Genomic DNA, 19,412 nt, shown 5'->3' on the forward strand with positions numbered 1-19,412 from the left:
GGTTCAGGAAATAATAATTTTTTTTAAAGTAACGAAACATGACATTTCTAATACATTGTAGTAGTTAAATTGGTTAGGACACTTTTTAATTAATTATCCTCGAGGGGCATAATTAATATTTTAATGCCTGACTGAGAGGATATAAAACACTGGTAGTAAACTCCATCAATGGTTCCTAAGTTTTTAACACAAAATCTCAAGTAAAAAGTGCTGTTAGAAGCTTGACCATCAGGTGGTAGAAGGTGAAAAGAAGTAATATAATTTGCAATAAAACTTCCTCAACGAGCATTACTCAGATTTCTCGTTCGTTTTATCGTATTGTATGACGCTTAGAGCGTTTGAGAACTTTTTTGCCGACTGTACCAAAAAAGAATGACGATGGCAGGCCCGAAATGGATGACTATGACAGGCCCAAAATGGATGACGATGGCAGGCCCGAAATGGATGACTATGACAGGCCCAAAATGGATGACGATGGCAGGCCCGAAATGCATGACTATGACAGGCCCAAAATGGATGACGATGGCAGTTCCAAAAAGGCGGACAACGGCTTGATGTTCGTTTATGGGTAAATGATTACACGCATAATATAAACATAAAATTTATTGTGCAAATAGCAGAGCACCAAATCAACTTTTTTCCCCTTTATGACTAGGATAATATCTTCAATTGTTCGCATAACGCAAACTGTAGGATGCCTCGCCAGGGTTATAGCTATGGTCATAATGGTATTCATATAATTATGTACTCTCAAGCCAGTCTCGCGGGAGTTTACCTGTGCATAGGGTGAACTGAATGCGTATAAGGATGGGTGACTGACCAAGTCTAACAGCTCGGACGGAAAAGAGTGTCTGGTGAGTAGTGATAACTTCTATTTTATAGTTTCTTTTGTTTAATGGCTTTATTTCGATTACTTTATTGTTATGCTCACATAACCAGTGTGAGGGTAAAGATGAAGGCTAACCCAACAGAGACACGACAGTATCTTTTACTTTTTACTTCTATCCTCTTCGCCACTGATCGGCTCGTTAGCCGCTTAGGTGATCGGTCACATCTCTGTTACGCACTGTTGGCAAGTACTGGGCATACACCGGCTCCTGAATGTATCTGAACCTGCTCCAGTGTTGGTCAAGTCTGGTCTTGGAAGAGCTCACACTCGGTGTCATTGTAGTGGATTCCTCCCCTACAAACGCTGTTTGTCGCTGACGAGCCAACCCACGAATCCAGCCGCACCTCGTGTCTAGGTCAACCAGCGCCGCCTTACACGACTGAGGTCAACTATTAAGCCACGCCTACCCCCGCTATATAAGACCTGACCTCGTGGTGACCTACCCCTTTTCTACTCACAGCCACCAGCAAGCAACACCTCCTCCTCCTGCCTGGCGGTCCTCGCTTCCGCCGGCGACCATGGCGACCCACAAGCTGGTCCTCCTCTGAGCACCCTCAGCAACCAGCTCTCTCTACTCAAAGCTTGTAACCACGCTGCCTTCCCAGCACCAAGCTGCATTGTACATCCAATACAACATGTATACAGAGAGCACATTGTGAGTTTCCTTTCTCCATCCCATCCTGAGTGTGAACCAATTATCACATAACCCCACACCATCACAACACTTTCTGGCAGATTGCTCCAAGGGTTCACAACTCTCACTCCGAAAAAGTTACCCTTCACAGTTTTCTGGACCTGCGGCTTCTTCAACCTTGAGCTGTGACCCCTTGTGGGGTGAGCGTCCGCCAGCTCCAGATAAGGACACTCGACTTAGAAGTGCCCCTTGAGATGCTTATATACCTCAATTAGGTAGCCCCTTGCCCGTTCGTAGTATAAGCTAGGCAAGTTCAGGCGCTCCAATCTCTCAGGGTATATAGTTGAGGCGTCGGAGTACAGGCACCAGTCTGGTGGCCCTCCTTTGAAAATTTTCAATCTACTGACAGGCCCAATTCAGTTTATCTCGGGGACCAGACGGGGTGATAGTACTCCAGATGGGGAGGCACTTCACTCTTGAAGATCGACCTTCTTATAAGACCTAATAATTTTTATTTGCCTGATTTACATTCTTCTCGCAATGGCCCGAGAACTGTAGCTCATTGTCAACATACAGGTATATACACCTAGGTCCTTCTCACGCTCAGTCTCAAATAGTGCAGTTTCACCATCCCGTTGGGACATATGATACGCCTCCTTACCGTTGGTACGTCCCAGGTGCATCCTCTTGCATTTCGTGACATTGAATCTCAGCAGCCATTTCTTCGACCATTCTTGGAGCTCACAGAGATCCTTCCGCGGCTCTTCACAGTCCGCATGGTTCTTGATTTCCCGAAATAACTTGGCGTCATCCGCAAACATTTGCATGGAGCAGTGTACAACGTCAGGCATGTCATTTATGAACCAAACAAACAACAGCGGGCCCAATACACTGCCCTGTGGTACCCCGCTTGTGACAAGTACAGATGGTGATTTTGTGCCATTAACCACCAGACACTGCTTGCGGTCATGTAGAAAGTCTTTTATCCACGCTAGGACATTTCCCCGAATTCCGTACCCTTCCAGTTTGATTTTCAGCCTTTCATGGGATACACTGTCGAAAGCCTTGGCAAAATCTAGGTATATATTGTCAATATTATCACCCTGTTCCAGAATACGGGTCCAAATATCCAATACCGTGAGCAATTGTGTTAAGCAGGAGCGCCCTGGCATAAAACCGTGTTGTCAATCCTTTAAAGGGTTGTTTCGTAGTAGATGTTCCATCATGGCATCTCTGATAATGCTTTCAAGTACTTTACAGACTATGCTGGTCAGGTTCACCGGTCTATCGTTGTTCGTGGAGTGACGATCGCCCTTCTTGAAGATAGGACTCACATAAGCCAGTTTCCAATCACTGGGGACTTTTTGTTCATCCAGGCATTTACAAAACAGGACCTTCAGGGGCTCGGCAAGCCCGTTGCACAACTCTCTTAGCACTCTCCATGGGATGCACCATGTCAGGGCCGGGACTCTATTGGACCTTTAGCTTTGACAGTTTATTTCTTTTACTCTCTTCTGTGAACACAATGTGGGTCAGTGCTGTGTCGAATCGTCTGTCCTCAAACGCAGGAAGGTTAATCGCATCCTCTCTTGTGAACACCGAGGAAAAGAAGCTGTTCAATGCCTCAACTTTGTCCTAGTCAGAATCTGCGTAACTACCACCATCAAACCTCAGGTCTGATACTCCTACTCGCGTTTTTAATTTCGACTTTGCAAAGCGGTAAAACGCCTTTGGGTTTGACTTGGCCTCACTTGCAACCAGCCTCTGGAACTCCTTTTCAGTCCTTCTACACCTTATCTTTGCTTGGTTTCTGGCCCTTGCATACATCCTCCTATCCTGCTCATCGTTCGACCCAACCCACGTCTTGAATTTCTGGGTTTTCTTCTTAACTCTGTCGACCGCCTCATGGTTTATGTGTAAGGATCCCCTCGTATTCCTAGAGGCACTGGGTTTGGTCTTGGGTATATATTTATCGATCAAATGGGTCACTTTACTAGTTATGATATTCAGCATAGTGTCTGCGTTCTTGTGCGTTAGTGAGTCAGGCCAGTGGATACCCTTCATCTCCTCCCTCATCCCGTCGTAATTTCCCTTGTAATATTTGCACCTTGGCCTGGCTTTATCATGAACTAGGTCACGTCACGTCACGTCACTGTTTGCAAATATTGGGCATGTACGAGCATGTATTGGCTCCAGCGAAATAATTGCGCTGTAAATTCCACAGTTAGTTTGGCACACCTGTCTAGCTTAAAAGCACCACGCGAAGAATTTTTGTTAACGCACACGTGAATTTTATTAATATTTTTGCCGTTTTCATAGAGTACAGTCCTAAAAAGTGAATTAGAGAAAAGTATTGTGTATCATTCATGTTGCACCCAAGTACAAGATCAATGGATTTTTCAATGATAAATACTTTTACGGTGTACAGTATAATATGGTATACGTACTTGCATTGCCGATGATGCATTAAGTTGAGATAAAAAGAAAATAGTGTTGAAGATTTAGAGAGAAAATATAAATAAAGTGGTAAGGTTGAAAGAATGTTGGTAATGCATGATGTTTTCCTCGGTTTTATTTATGTTACTTCTGTTTTGTGTTACTCGGTCTTTCTGCACATCAACTCTTTATTGTAATGGGTTTTGATAGCTCTTTTTGTGTAACCTTGGCATATGTATGTATGGCTATGTAAACTACACAGAACTGTTAGCAGTACGAAAGAAATAATTAATCAAGATGGGGAAAGAGGAGCGCTGTCTAAATACTGTTCTTGTGACTCGAGAATCAGCCATCAGCGCCATTAGATTTCTTGCTCGCTGATTGGTCTACTTGTGTCGGGCAGTCAAACCAATCAACGTTCCCCTGAGGCTGGATAGAGAAGTTGCAGCTGTTATGATATGGAGTGTCGCTACAAATAAATACCTCATCAGTCCCCAACCCACTGGCATTTTTGTATTTTTGTCTATACGGAAAAGAGCAGTTCTAGCAAATGTAAATATTACAAGCATCTGAAAAATCCGAATCTATTGCCTCTAGCATACGTCATTATTATTTCTCATTTAAGGGGTTCGAGGTTCGTCGTGTAGGGTTTCGGTACTGGGTTTCAGACAACCACCGTGAGTCACGCTATCCGACTGACCCCCCGAGCAAGTACCACCAACCCCGAGCAAGAAACCCCGGGACTTGTTTACATAGTGACTGCCAGCTGATCTGTGGCTCCTTTATCGTGGTAAATTTTATAGTGTACTGTATAATGACCACAGTTGACAGTCACACAGAACGTTTAATTTACGAATTAATCTAACTGGCTCTGTACCATAAAATATAACATAAGGTATTGTCATAAAAATTATATTAAAACGTGTTAACTTAGCTGCGTCCACCTGCTAATAGTTGTGCATTCAGGATATTTGACGATAGGTGGACGATGCAATGGTGCTTGGTATTCCAAAGACGCCATAAAGAATATAGTGATCACAATTCTAATGGTACAAAGGGTGGATTAGGGGGCTATTTCAGTGGTGCAGTGGTAGTGTGGCTTCTATATTTTAATAGTGAAATTGTGTATGGTAAAGAGTTCATTATTATTATTTTTCTTTCCCTAATTTTACCTAATAGCCATCCGTCCGCCACTTATCTGCATACTAGCCGTTCAAGTGGTGGGTCTGTTCATTGATACTTCACTACAACTTTCGTTGGAGTAATGGTGTACGGCAACACTATTCTAATGGAACAATAGGGGGATAACAGGTACTGATTTCTATGGCGCAATTGCAGTTTGACCGCCATTGTTGTGCTAGGACGGAAGTATCGGCATAACAACGATATCGTAATAATGAAGGAAAACCATTAAACAGTTAAATGACATATTTATATTATTAATGGCGCGAAGAGGAATAAAAATATTTTTGAATAGTGTAATGAGTTACTACGGCGAGCCGCAGTAAACAGAGTTGAAAATTAAGAGCGATTAATAGGTAACAAGTTATCGTTTACAGTACTTAATGTGCAGCGCAGACGACTGACAGACAGACAGACATGCAGTTGCACAAGGACGCAAGCGCATGATCAGTGAGGGTGTTGTAATCGAGGATCGTTTGAGTGTCTGTCAGTCTTTTCGTTTTCTCTCCCTTTCTCTACATGTTTATCTTCTTACTCTCTCTGAGATTCACAACGTAGCTAAACAGGTGTGGGCGATGTTTGACAGGTGTGAGCGATGTTTAACAGGTTTGAGCGGTATTATAATGGCAGCTGTGGGCGGTGTTATCATGAGAGGTGGGGACGATGTTAACAGGTGTGGTTTAGGCTAGGTTAGGTTAGATTAGGTTAGCGTTAGGCGCGGGAACAGAGAGATAGATAGATAGAAACACAAAGAGACAGGCAGAGAGACAGAAACAAGGACAAACACAGAGAGAGAAACGCACACACTCGGAAAAAAAAGAGACAAACAGATCAAGAGAGAGCTGTACCATAGTCACCTCCAGTCATGAAGGGGGTGAGGGGACGCAGGGAGGGACCAAGGCCGGCTTCTGACTCATTAAATTCTGGGTAAATTTTTTAACAATTGTCCCATATACCAGGTCATTGCTTTCACCCCTTTATTAAGTACCCCCCCTCCTCTCTCTCTTTCTCTCTACCGATCTTCAAGAGTGAAGTGCTTCCCCATCTGGAGTACTGTCACCCCGTCTGGTCCCCGAGATATGCTAGGGACTATCAGTTGGTTGAAAATGTTCAAAGGAGGGCCACCAGACTGGTGCCTGCACTTCGGCACCTCAGCTACCCTGAGAGACTGGAGCGCCTGAACTTGCCTAGCTTATACTACAGACGGGCAAGGGGTGACCTAGTTGAGGTGTATAAGCATCTCAGGGGGCACTACTTAGTCGAGTGTCCTTACTTGGAGCTGGCGGACGCTCGCCCCACAAGGGGTCACAGCTCAAGATTGAAGAAGCCGCAAGTTCAGAAAACTGTGAGGACAAACTTTTTCGGAGTGAGAGTTGTAAACTCTTGGAACAATCTACCAGAAAGTGTTGTTACGGCACCGAGTGTGAGCTCTTTCAAGACCAGACTTGACCAACACTGGAGCAGGTTCAGGTACATTCAGGAGCCGGTGCATGCCCAGTACTTGCCAACAGTGCGTAACAGAGACGTGACTATTGCCCAAGCGGCTAACGAGGCGATCAGTGGTGAGGAGGATAAAAATAAAAGTAAAAAGTTGAGATGTTGCAGCACCCATCTTTATCAAACCTTTGTGTATCACCACGTTATTGACCCCAGAGAGTCTACAGGTAATCACTCGCTCGACCTATACCTCGGCCACATATACATCACCACACCTGTAGTGGGACACGTGATAAGCAGGTGTTCATAAGGCCCAGCTGGCCAGGTGGTAGGGGCCTTTGATGTGTGTGTGTGTGTACATATATTTTAAGGTAGAATACGATGACTGAAAATTGTGAACGATTCATTATTTGTTAAATAAAACAGGACCACCGAGATAGCAGCGCCGCCTAAAGGTTTGGTCCGGAGGAAAAAAGTCAGTGGCTTGTGTAATATTCTTCCATTGTTGTTGATAGTCTGATTGTCAATATCTTCGCGAGCATGGAGTTATGTTCTCTCGTGTTGATGTTGCTAAGTCTTTCTGGAGGTAAGGTTTCCATGCCTGTATACAGTACTCCAGATGAGCACGTACGTAGATACAAAAGTCTTATAAAGTTGAAGGGTCATTTTCACTGCTGATCCATCCCACATGTTGCGTTGCCTCCAGTGACTGATCTATCACAACGCCTAGGCCTTAGATGTTTTTCCTTATCACTATTATCCAAGAAAGTGTTAATCACCGAATAGTTGTGATTATGGTTGTTGTATCCTACATGCAGTCTTACAGATAATGTAAAAAAAAAAAAAAAAAGGTCTTTAATTGTGACCCTTAGAACTCACTCAAAACATCGCCATAGTCCCCATAGACAGTTCAGGTATGGCATAGAAAACAAAACTAAACAGCAAGTCGATATAACCAAGGATAGAAAGCTGTTAAAAAAAACTATTTTCATTCGGGGTGGGACATCCTGTGTTGCAGAGATAAAAGGGACAAGTCACCCTACTGGAAATTCCGAGAGCTTCCCTTGCTATTCAAAGTTTTCCCCATGTTGACGATGTCGTGTCCGTGTGAAAGTTAAATGAACTTCTGAAAGCTAAATTCTGACAGCTTATAGACTTTTTTCTTGGTTATGTGATTTATTACTCATGATATCAAGCTTTATTAATCATCATAATTATCAAGCTTTATTGTTCATGATACGTTTTATTACCCATGATGTCAAGGTATAATAAAGATTTTGGAAAATTCGCTGAAACAACTAAGGTATTAATTAAAGCATTTTTTCCCTTTCAATAACTTTTTTCTTCAAATTGGACAGTCGGGGTTTTATATGACTCCAAAGTTCAATTTTATCTTTAAAACATTCAGTTTCCGTAATCGATCTCTACAATTCCTAGGAGTTTGTTAGCCTCATTACATAAACGTATTGTTGTCTAGGTTTTAGTTTCCTACTTATAAACCCAAGACTGTACAATTAACTCATAACTGGTAAATTGTCTATTAAATCTGTACGTTAATTTCGTCTTGTAGCCAGTGTTTTATTAACTTATTTAGTTAACATAGAATCCCGGTGTAACGATGGTACTGTATTAGGCCTTATGTTGGATATTTTAGCCAACATAAGCCAGTTAGCTGTGATCATGTATCTCCAATTACAGTATGAGGTAAATCCCATGTGTGATCCACTGTGTTGACTGACACTGTCTTCCACCAGCCAATACTGCACTTCCTGAATCAACACTACTGACTCACACAGACTGATATATTGGGCTCCGGATATTTTACCTTAATGGAGAGTGTAAGTGGCTACTTGGCTCCACAAAACATTGTTCCCACGCATGGCATCGTGACTTCCGCTGCGAAGGACTTCCGCGGTGCTTATTAAGCTGTTTAATTCACTCGGCGAGACCACACTTTTAAGTTTCCGGCCCAGGAGACGACATTTTCTACCTCACGCGAGTAAACGACGCTCAAGTCACGAGCTTTATTGTTTTTCAACAACAAACAGGCAGTAGGAGTAAACACTCACCAAGTGCTGTGTACACGGTGCCAAAAAAAACTGAGGTATTATTTACCCTAGTGAAAAAAGTAACACGTGTGTGCAGATATAATGTTAGTTAGATAGAGCTTCTGGAAATGTCGTTTGACATTTATTATCCGTGATCTATTGGTTTCGCCTTTCACTATTAGTTGATATTTGTTGGCATTCTTGTTCATCGGAGTAAAGGTAAACAAGAACCTCTACGTGGCTGGAGTGGTGACAACAGAAGAATGTGGTCTAGTGTCACGGGTCAGCAGGTGTGTGAGGTTCGCTTCCAGAGTTGGGAGTACATTAACTCAAGCGCGTGAGGCAGAGGATCAGTTGGCTGGTGGCATTCACAATGGCAGGGTTACGCTGGCTGGTGGTGAGTGGCTCGCCCCACGTGGCTTTGTTGTTACTGTCTCGGTGCAAGTACTGATAAACACTGGCGGCGGGGTGTCGTCCTCTACTGTCAGGAAGCACTACAGTTGCTAAGTACACATATTAAACGATAAGAGCTTGTCGAAATTAACTTAAATAAGAAACACACTGGTCATAATTCGTGGACAATGCTATATGATTGTTGCCAAAATTAGAGTATTATTAAAACAGTTGAGATATTGTGTGATTGGGTGTACTCGAAGACCTTGTTGACTGTACGCATCTATCTCATGTGTGGACCTACAGTATGTCTGTGGCACCTGTATGAGTGGACGATCTCCTTTCTGAAAAGTATTACTGTATCGTTGGATTACAGTGAGGCCCAATAATACTATTTTAACGATCAATGAAAAACAAATGGATGAACTACACCAACTGGAAAAAACTTTTAGCGGTATTATTAGGTTATCCCTAGGTAAATCAACTTACTGTTTATCACTCTTTTTATACCTGCTCTGCATGCTTTTTTATATTAATATTTTTACAGATTAAATATCTATCACTACTGATATTAACCAGCAAGGCGTAATTCAGTTGAAACTAAATGGTAGAACAGAGCGTAAATTTTCACTGATAAAGGTAAGTGAGGAAGAAGAGTTATTGTCGTGTGTGTATTCCGTTGTCCTAAACTGAAATAAACTATATTCTTAACTGTATACCAGACTGCGTCTGTGTTTTACCTTGGCTTACCGATATAGCTTTCAAACACATTCAAGGTGCCTCTGTAGGGTATATTACAACGGTCGGTTTACCAGTATACATGTAGTACTAAGGTCCATTCCTGGTAACCATTTATGTTCAACCGTGACCAAGAGTCGTTAGGACAAGTAAATATTTAATTATCACATTTTTAACCACATATCCTTAATAAGCATGTTCAGGACTACCTGTATTGAGTGTTTTGAGCAAAATTGAAATGTACAAGATTACGGACCGAAAAACCCTTTTCTCTCGGAATTGGAAATAAATTTTTAAATAATTTAGTACATGAAGAATAACGTAAAAACATGAGTGCCATAGAAAAATCATAAGTGGCCATCAACATTGCAAAATCAATCAAAATATTCCAAGAGTCATTAGGCCACGTAATCGAGCGGGTGAGATATTCCACAGGCAAACAAGGTTAAAAAGAGTACGTTGGCGGGGGGGGGGAGGATTTGCACAACAGTTCAGAATTCGGTAGAGTTAAAAGATATTCCTGTGTTATTGCATATTTTGTGCTAATCACTGCTCGGTAAGCATGACTACACCTATTCTTAGCCATTTTTATATTCCCACTTCAAGGGGCAGTGTTCAAGTCGAAACTGAATATTTTAGTTGTTTCTTGTTATGTGTATTCTATTTTATCAAGTGGTACTTAATTTCTTATAAGTATAATTATAATACAATAAAATAATAATTCTAATCTAATTTATTGAAACCAATGTTATCACAATTGAAATATAATCAAGAATAATCACCGTCATCATTATCATAATCCAAAATATGGATATTTGGATTACATAATCCTAATCGTAATCAAGAAAAATACAAATCGAACATTTTAATCGTATATCGTAATCAATAATCGTAGTTGGCCTGACAGTATGTCTGGTTCGGTGTATGGGTTAAAAGAGCCTTCGGCACATAGCTTATTGCTGTGAGAACTGCCTCCAGCCTAATGACACTTAATATGCCTATGGTTAGAACCTTTCCTGAATCTCGTTAATTTGGTTACTAAATTATCGGAAAGGTCAATATGATTATCGAGACGAAGATAGAAGATGGGGGGACACTTGCGGCTGTATTTACGTGGGGCAGCATATGTCAGTCATCACTACACTACCAGTCATTACTCTACACTGTCAGTCATCACTCAACACACAGTCACCACCTTACGCTGTCATTGACTTTCCCTCTAATTAATGACAAAATAATGTATTAATGCCTAAGGATCAATGTAAATTCCAATTCATATTGTACGTCAGTTTTTACCGTTTATTGCGATGGGAGCTAGATGTATTTTGATTTCTCCGTTTAAAGAGAACTATTATAAGGTTTGATTCCATAAAAAAACTATTTGTTGTTTTAAAAGAGTGGCTAATAATTGTTTGCAAGAAAAAAGAGACATGCGCTGGACAGATGCAAGAGGTCCATCGCTAAAAAGTTTATCTCTCATGTGTGTGTGTGTGTGTGTGTGTGTGTGCGAGGGGGTTAATGTCAGCGACCTCCACAATGCTACACCGTCGGCTGAACATAATAATCACCACCTGCATAGTTCGCCCAAGAAAACCATCTCCTTAGATATCCGAAATACTGTACAGACAAGATATTTAATTTTTAAGATCACACACACACACACACACATACATTAAGAAAGAATGAAAAGAATGACACATCGACATGGAATTATCTCCATAACTGTAAATTGGGAGTTGTGATTTTCTACGTGTAAACAAAAAGAAAACAACCACATACAGGGAAGACAAAACACGCCACCGTTTCAGCAGCTTCATGTAAATTATCGTTTTTGTGTGATTCGCGTGACTCAGCATCCATGACCCGCATTCATAGATGTTCATAAAGCAGTTAAATCTCCCCCCTTTAAGTGATACTTCAGCCCTACTTGTAACCAGGTCCGTTATTACATCCCCAGTCAAGGAAAATACTGAATTTATATTCCTTGTCATTTGTCAGCTTACTATTGCCAACAGTGCGGAACAGAGAACTAACAGACTTTACGACCTGCTAGCACGCTGAGATAATGGCGAAGAGGGTGAGTTATGTAAAGTAAAAACCCATCCTAACCTAACCAAACAAAGCAAGACTGAAGAAATCATATCCTAACTAGTCTTACACAAAGTATACCTAATCAAATCCACCTTAAACAAACCAAGATTAAGCAAACCAATCCTAACCATACCAAAATTAATTAAATTTATACCCTAACAAAAAGAAAGCTAACTACATATGCCCTAACCAAATTGTTACTAACCAAATTGCTTTAACCAAAATAAAACTATCCAAATTTTTTCTTGATCAAACCTCATGAGATTTTGGAAAGTCAGAATTACTTATCCCAGGAGAATCTGGGCCACACGAGACAATATCCAAATGTGGGTTTTTGTTTTCATTTGTCTTTAGATTTCACCTTTTGGGAATACAATATGTCGGTGGAGTTGTGTCTTGGAAATCTTTAGTGGAATTTTGTCCGTGTTTATTTTTGTATACCTGCACACGTGCTGAATAATTGTGAACTGAAGATTTTCCTGATTAAATATATATATATATATATATATATATATATATATATATATATATATATATATATATATATATATATATATATATATATATATATATATATATATATATATATATATATATAAAGCTTTACACACCCTGGCCCGTCATTCATTCCTACTTGCCCGACAACACAAAAGGCGCCAAACCTTTCCAACTTTCTATTGCCGCTCTTGTTTATATATCAAGTTACAGCCTAAAGATAAAATTTAGATGTAATCAAACCTTAAACACAATGGCGTGTGTTAAAATCCAAGGAGTGTAAATGTCACAACTGAAAAGAGAGTGAAAGAGAATTCTTCCCATCACTTTGAATCTGGCGTCTCAAAAGTGTGTACGACTCAAACAAAAGGTTAAAAGGACGTTGAAATATCATTTGAGATTGGGAGAACTTGAAGATCTTTGGAGAATACGTGCTGGATAATGGGTATATTTTTCTTCGTATTGCTGAATTCACAACACGTTCTCGCTTTTTAATATACTGTACTCTAACTATGGTCATTGAAAAAAATGCCCTTATACTGTATTACAAATGTTTATTTGTTTTGTTTTCCAAGATGGAAACTACATTTTCAACAGCAACTCAAACGAATTGTAAGGGTTGATAAGGATGTCAAAAGTGGGCGGAGAGCAGTCGATAGGACAGGTGGGCCAATAACGTTCTGAAGTCATCGTTTAGGGGTGGAATCGTGTGGTCACCAGCACTCAGGATTTCACCGGAAACTCAAGGTAGCTCTCAAGGTTGGGTCCAGGTGAGATTTTCGGGCACACGAGGGGGGTCACCTCAGTGCACACCAGGCCGTAATGACCCGTCTTCTCTCTTTGATTCCTAGTCACGGGGTGGTAATATCGACAATATTTACCTAGATTTTGCCAAGGCTTTCGACAATGTACCCCATGAAAGGCTGAAAATCAAACTGGAATGGTACGGAATTCGGGGAAATGTCCTTGCATGGATAGAAGACTTTCTACATGACCGCAAGCAGTGTGTGGTGATTAATGACACGAAAGCGTCATCCGTACCTGTCACAAGTGGGGTACCACAGGGCAGTGTTGTTTGTTTGTTTCATAAATGACATGCCTGACGTTGTACACTCCTCCATACAAATGTTTGCCGATGACGTTAAGTTAGTTCGGGAAATTAAGAACCAAGCTGAATGTGAAGAGCTGCAGAAGGACCTCTGTGGGCTCCAGGAATGGTCGAAGGAATGGCTGCTGAGATTCAATGTCACGAAGTGTAAGAGGATGCACCTGGGGCGTACCAACGGTAAGGAGGCGTATCATATGTCCCAACGGGATAAAGAAACTGCACTAGTTGAGACTAAATGTGAGAAGGGCCTTGGTGTGTATGTTGACAATGAGCTGAAGTTCTCGGGCCATTGCGAGAAGAAGGTAAACCAGACAAATAAATTATTGGGTCTTATAAGAAGGTCGTTCAGATATCTAGACGGTCCGTCCCTCGTAACGATCTTCAAGAGTGAAGTGCTTCCCCATCTGGAGTACTATCACCCCGTCTGGTCCCGAGATATGCTAGGGACTGTCAGTTGGTTGAAAATGTTCAAAGGAGGGCCACCAGACTGGTGCCTGCACTTCGACACCTCAGCTACCCTGAGAGATTGGAGCGCCTGAACTTGCCTAGCTTATATTACAGACGGGCAAGGGGTGACCTATTTGAGGTGTATAAGCATCTCAGGGGGCACTACTTAGTCGAGTGTCCTTACTTGGAGCTGGCGGACGCTCGCCCCACAAGGGGTCACAGCTCAAGATTGAAGAAGCCGCAAGTCCAGAAAACTGTGAGGGCAAACTTTTTTGGAGTGAGAGTTGTAAACTCTTGGAACAATCTACCAGAGAGTGTTGTGACGGCACCGAGTGTGAGCTCTTTCAAGACAAGATTTGACCAACACTGGAGCGGGTTCAGGTACTTTCAGGAGCCGGTGCATGCCCAGTATTTGCCAACAGTGCGTGACAGAGACGTGACCGATCGCCCGGGCGGCTAGCGAGCCGATCTTTTGGTGAAGAGGTTAAATGAAAAGGAAAAGTAATCAGAGACGTGACCAATCGCCCAAGTGGCTAACGAGCCGATCAGTAGCGAAGAGGATAAAACTGAAAAAAACCTGTGTATTAATAACCATCTAACACGCTTAATGAACTACGTTGCTGAAGCGCAGTGATAACATATAACACGTCAGGTGACATTACTAAGGTACTCACATTATCCAACCAGGAGCGAACTCGTAACAATATGGTTTTAAATTAGACAAATTTAGATTTAGGCGCGAAATAGGTAAACTTTGGTTTGGAAATAAAGTAGTGGGCGAGTGAAACAAGTTACCAAACATCATTAACTCGAATGCGCTGGATAGCTTCAAACATAGGTTGGGTGGATATATGAGCAATAGAGCTTGAGTGTAAATGGGACTGCCCAGTATGGGCCAATAGGCCCGCTGCAGTTTCCTCCATTCTTATGCTCTTAATAGGATCTATCAATACGTTACTCAAAGTTAAATTAAAGCCCCAATTAGATATTGTGGGAATATACACCTTCTTCAACGAGGAAATTATATGGTGGAATTTTCCGGATGGGATCTTATCGTAAACGCTGTGGTGGTATTTTGCTAAGCAACCCTACAACGTGGAGCACGTCAGCTGTTCAGCACTGTTAATTTTTGCTGCAGTGTCCAGGCAGCCCCCGGCAGGGTGGTACGGCGACCCTCACCCCACACCCTCCCACGAACGCAGCTACACAACATGTCATAATATGACACTGTACTGTAGGTGCGCGTGATCCATGTACTTTATGATGATAACCACATAGGAAATGAAAACAAGCACTTTCGTGATTTCTTTTTCGTATGTAATATCAGCATTACAATAAATATATATATATATATATATATATATATATATATATATATATATATATATATATATATATATATATATATATATATATATATAATATATATATTTATTTATTTATATATATACATATATATGGAAAAGATTAAGCAACCATTAAGCATCTCTTACGTGTTCCTTCCTGGTGCTGGTGCACTTCCAAAGCCAATCAGTGTAGCCGTTAGCTTCGAGGTTTCACTAATCCAGCTACGGAAACAAACTCTTTAAGATCATGGCGCAGGTCAAACCAAAGTAAGAGTCCCGTTAGAGTAATTATACTTCACTTGTAGAGTAAAACATCGAAGCCTATTAGGTTCACTACGGTATACTCGTATGATTCGTGACAGGAAATTATCATAATCAAATAGCATTACATTACAGTCGTAAAATGAGACACAAGAAAGTAGTGTAGCAGGGTGGGTAAAAAAACCGGCAGTAATAATGGTGTGAGGGAGCTATCCGCCCCAAGCCAGGTTGAAGGTCTGACTTGACGGTCGGCCCTCACATTATCTGACCATGTGCTGGGATGGTTCACACGACTCAACCCTCACAATCCTGAAAATATGGACCCAGTAAACTGTGCTTCGATGAAATAAAGAGGGAACACTATTTTATAGTAAATGTTTAACACATTGGTAAGATTCGATTTGATTACTGTAACAAGAAACGTCGATAGATAAGTTTTAGGTAAGTGTGTGTTGGACTTGTCCTGATGTTTCTAATTATATATATTTTTGTAATTATAACCGCATCTGCATAAATATAAATCTAGTTTCTACCTACTCACTTTATTTACTCACTAAGACGCATCAGTCAGTACACGCCTCTTGCGCCTGAGTCCGCGATAAAGGTGGGTTGGCTGTTTTATATGAAATTTTGTAATTTTGGTCACTACAATTGTCGAAGAAATTGATTCAGTGTTCCCAAAAATAAATAACGCTGTGAGAAAACACATCAGCGAATATATATATATATTTTTTAATTAATAATTACATGGAAGAGCAAACTTACTAGAAAGTATATCTCCTGCAACGGTACTTGCATCGCCTGAGTGTTATGGTCGGCTTATTGACGCATCAAGGGTGACCCGTGTTGTGGTCCGGAGAGCCAACCTGTTGGGACAAAAACAACTGGCGACACAACTGTCCAGTCGTCACCGCTGGCCACTGTTTACTTATCTTCTTCGCCACGTGTTAGTTTATTAGCCAGTCAGGCGGTAGCGGTAGGTCAGTTCTCTGGTAGGTACTGTTGGAAAGTATACAGGCTCTTGAATGTATCTACACATGTGTTAGTGTTGGTAAGTCTAAACTTAAGGAGCTCACACTCGGTGCTCAATTTCAATTTCAATTGTTTATTCCATGATAGAGGAAGCGGGATCCTAGTACTGTCACTAGGTACCCCTGTACAATGACACCAGAAGCATCTGGCAAGTGTGACAAGTATATACAGTATAAATATTATAAAGGGGCTTACTAAAGCCTTAGGAAGGAAGGATATTCCTTTAACACATAACTCACTCGGTGCTCACACGTCTTAAACCCAGTACTGAATCTCCACACCATGAGGCAACATAGAAATATTAAACGGTTGGCGCAACACAAATTATTAATATTTACTCGAAATAACTGGGAGACGACCCCATGCTGTTATTTGTTTACGTTATTTACCTCCTCGTGCACCTGCTGAGTCAGCAACACCAAACGGAGAGACTCGGCAACCTTCCATAAAGCTGCGTTTAACTGTTGTTATACTTACCGTAGTTAAGGAAATATAAGAAAATCTAATATGTTGACATACAGTATATAAATTTTAAGTTATTTGATTAAAGGAATAACCGAAAATGATCTACTTAACATACTTTATTTCTACCAAACAAATAAACGCTAATTTTAGTGGTTATAAGCATAATTTTACCTAAGTCTAATAACGGACATACATACAACAGTAAAACTACATACCCCAGACAGGCATGTTGACAAAAACTTGGTAGTTGCCGAAGGGATGCTGGGTTAACTTTAATTAAATCCCGTGGCCATAAGGCAGTATAATGCACTACGGTTTAAACCAAGGTTTAATTAAACATCCTTGGTTTAAATGGTATATACAGTATGTGATATAATTTATGTATTTACCGATGTCTGATTAGGTTTAAATATTATTTCCACTAGCGGAGGGGGGGGGGGAGGTAGTATACTCTAGTGATAAAGAAATCATTAGATAGTTGCCGGAATAGCTAGGAATTTGCCTCGCCCTGGAATTACTCTTACCGACATCCATAAACCTAAGCCCATAAGACTATGTACAGTCTCAGCGCCTATACATCCAGGTCATCGACTTTACGCCCTCACTGGATGTAATTTTTTTGTCCCCGTGGGGAATTCATCCATCATTATGTGACCTTCCTGAGAAATAGATGGAAGAAAATTGCTTTCTTTGTACTGTAATAGGAATTTCATGGGAGAGCTGTGGTTGGTTTTGTTACTGTGTGCTCTGGTAATCTCTGGATACCCCTCCATCGGTTAAACTCGTTGAAAATGCAATAAAACATTCACTGTTGGATTATAACAGTATATAAGGATAACAGTTATAACGGTCCGGAGAGCATGATGCCTCTGTGACGCTGGGGAGATTGATTACATCGTCCCAGTACCGGATTATAGCGAGGGCAAATGTCTCCAGCCCCAGATCTTGACCGACACAAAAATATTGAAGGAATAATTATTTTTATGCAGTTTCTCTTTTTACAAACGAAAATACCCGTCTGGACATATTATGAGGGTGGAATACTGGTGTAAAGCTGTGAGGGTCTGTGGGGCTGCTTTGACGCTAGGCTGTAACGGTGATTGCCTGTGAGGGTTTTACAGCGTGATTTGGTTGTGTGAGAATGGATGAAAGGCTGTGAGTGATTGTGTGGGTGTTGTGAAGGTGGGAGGCTCTGAAGATGGAAAGTTGTGAGACATGAGTAAAAATGTGGTGATATGAGGTTATATGAGGGTGTGAATTTACATAAGAACATAAGAATGGAGGAAACTGCAACGGGCCTATTGGCCCAAACTGGGCAGTCCCGTTTACACCCTATTGCTCATATATCTATCCAACATAAGTTTGAAGCTACCCAGCATATTCGAGTCGGTCATCGGGCGGTTACAGGGGTCTGTGAAGCTGCTGTGAGCCTGTAACGCTGTACTGTATGTCTGTGAGGCTGCGGTGACGGTGTATGCTTGTGAGGGTGTGTGAGAAAAACAAAACGTATTTTATTAATATAACTCATTCAACTTTAAATCTAGATAAACCATAGAGACGGGGGTTTCTTTACCCAACCTCATACATCCTGTACTTCAGGGTGGCGACATTAATGTTAAGACTGGCCCGAAAGTATTCTTTGCCTCCGGCCCTGTATAATCCTACTGCTGAACTGATTACACGTTGACTGATTCACACAAAGCGCTTTGCGGAGGTGATCTGAATGACTCTTTGTTTCCACATAAAACAATCATTCTCTGCAGTTATCATCATCCTTCTATATATAGCTGACCTCACATGGCTAGCGAGCTGCAAGTGGCGAAGATGATGTTCAAAATACAGTATATTTTCCTACGACTGAGTTTTACCTGATGATAGCCGCGTTGTTGTACAGCTGGCAGCAGGGTACCAGTTTGCATCTTAGCTGCACCTGCACCATTATTATTATTGTACCTATATTAGTATTACGTATTATTATTATTATTCATAATCATTATTAGAGCATGATCATGGCTGTATGTTCACTATTATAACTATTGTACTAACTTTTGTATACAATATATAGGTTATATGATAATGTAGTATTATTTTGTTTTTATTTTCAGATTGCATTCCTGTGGAGCTGCACCAACAGTGCTCCAATGGCCTCTTCTGACTGGCTGAACCATGACTCCGTCTTCTCCAGTCATAATCAAAATAACCGTAGAACAGATAATGGCCCTCTTGGGTTAATGCGGAATAATATGATACTAACAAAACAAAACGTTTTGGATTTAAATAATTCTATTTCAAATGCCGTAGATAAGAGCTGGTTCTTACGGATCTCAAGAAACAAGAGAACAATTAAGAGACCACAACCTTATGAGATTTTCAAAGAGACACTCACAACGTCAAACAGTAAGAGTGTGCC

The sequence above is a fragment of the Homarus americanus genome, unplaced genomic scaffold, assembly GCF_018991925.1.
Source record: "Homarus americanus isolate GMGI-L3 unplaced genomic scaffold, GMGI_Hamer_2.0 scaffold40248, whole genome shotgun sequence".
Classification (NCBI taxonomy): Eukaryota; Metazoa; Arthropoda; class Malacostraca; order Decapoda; family Nephropidae; genus Homarus; species Homarus americanus.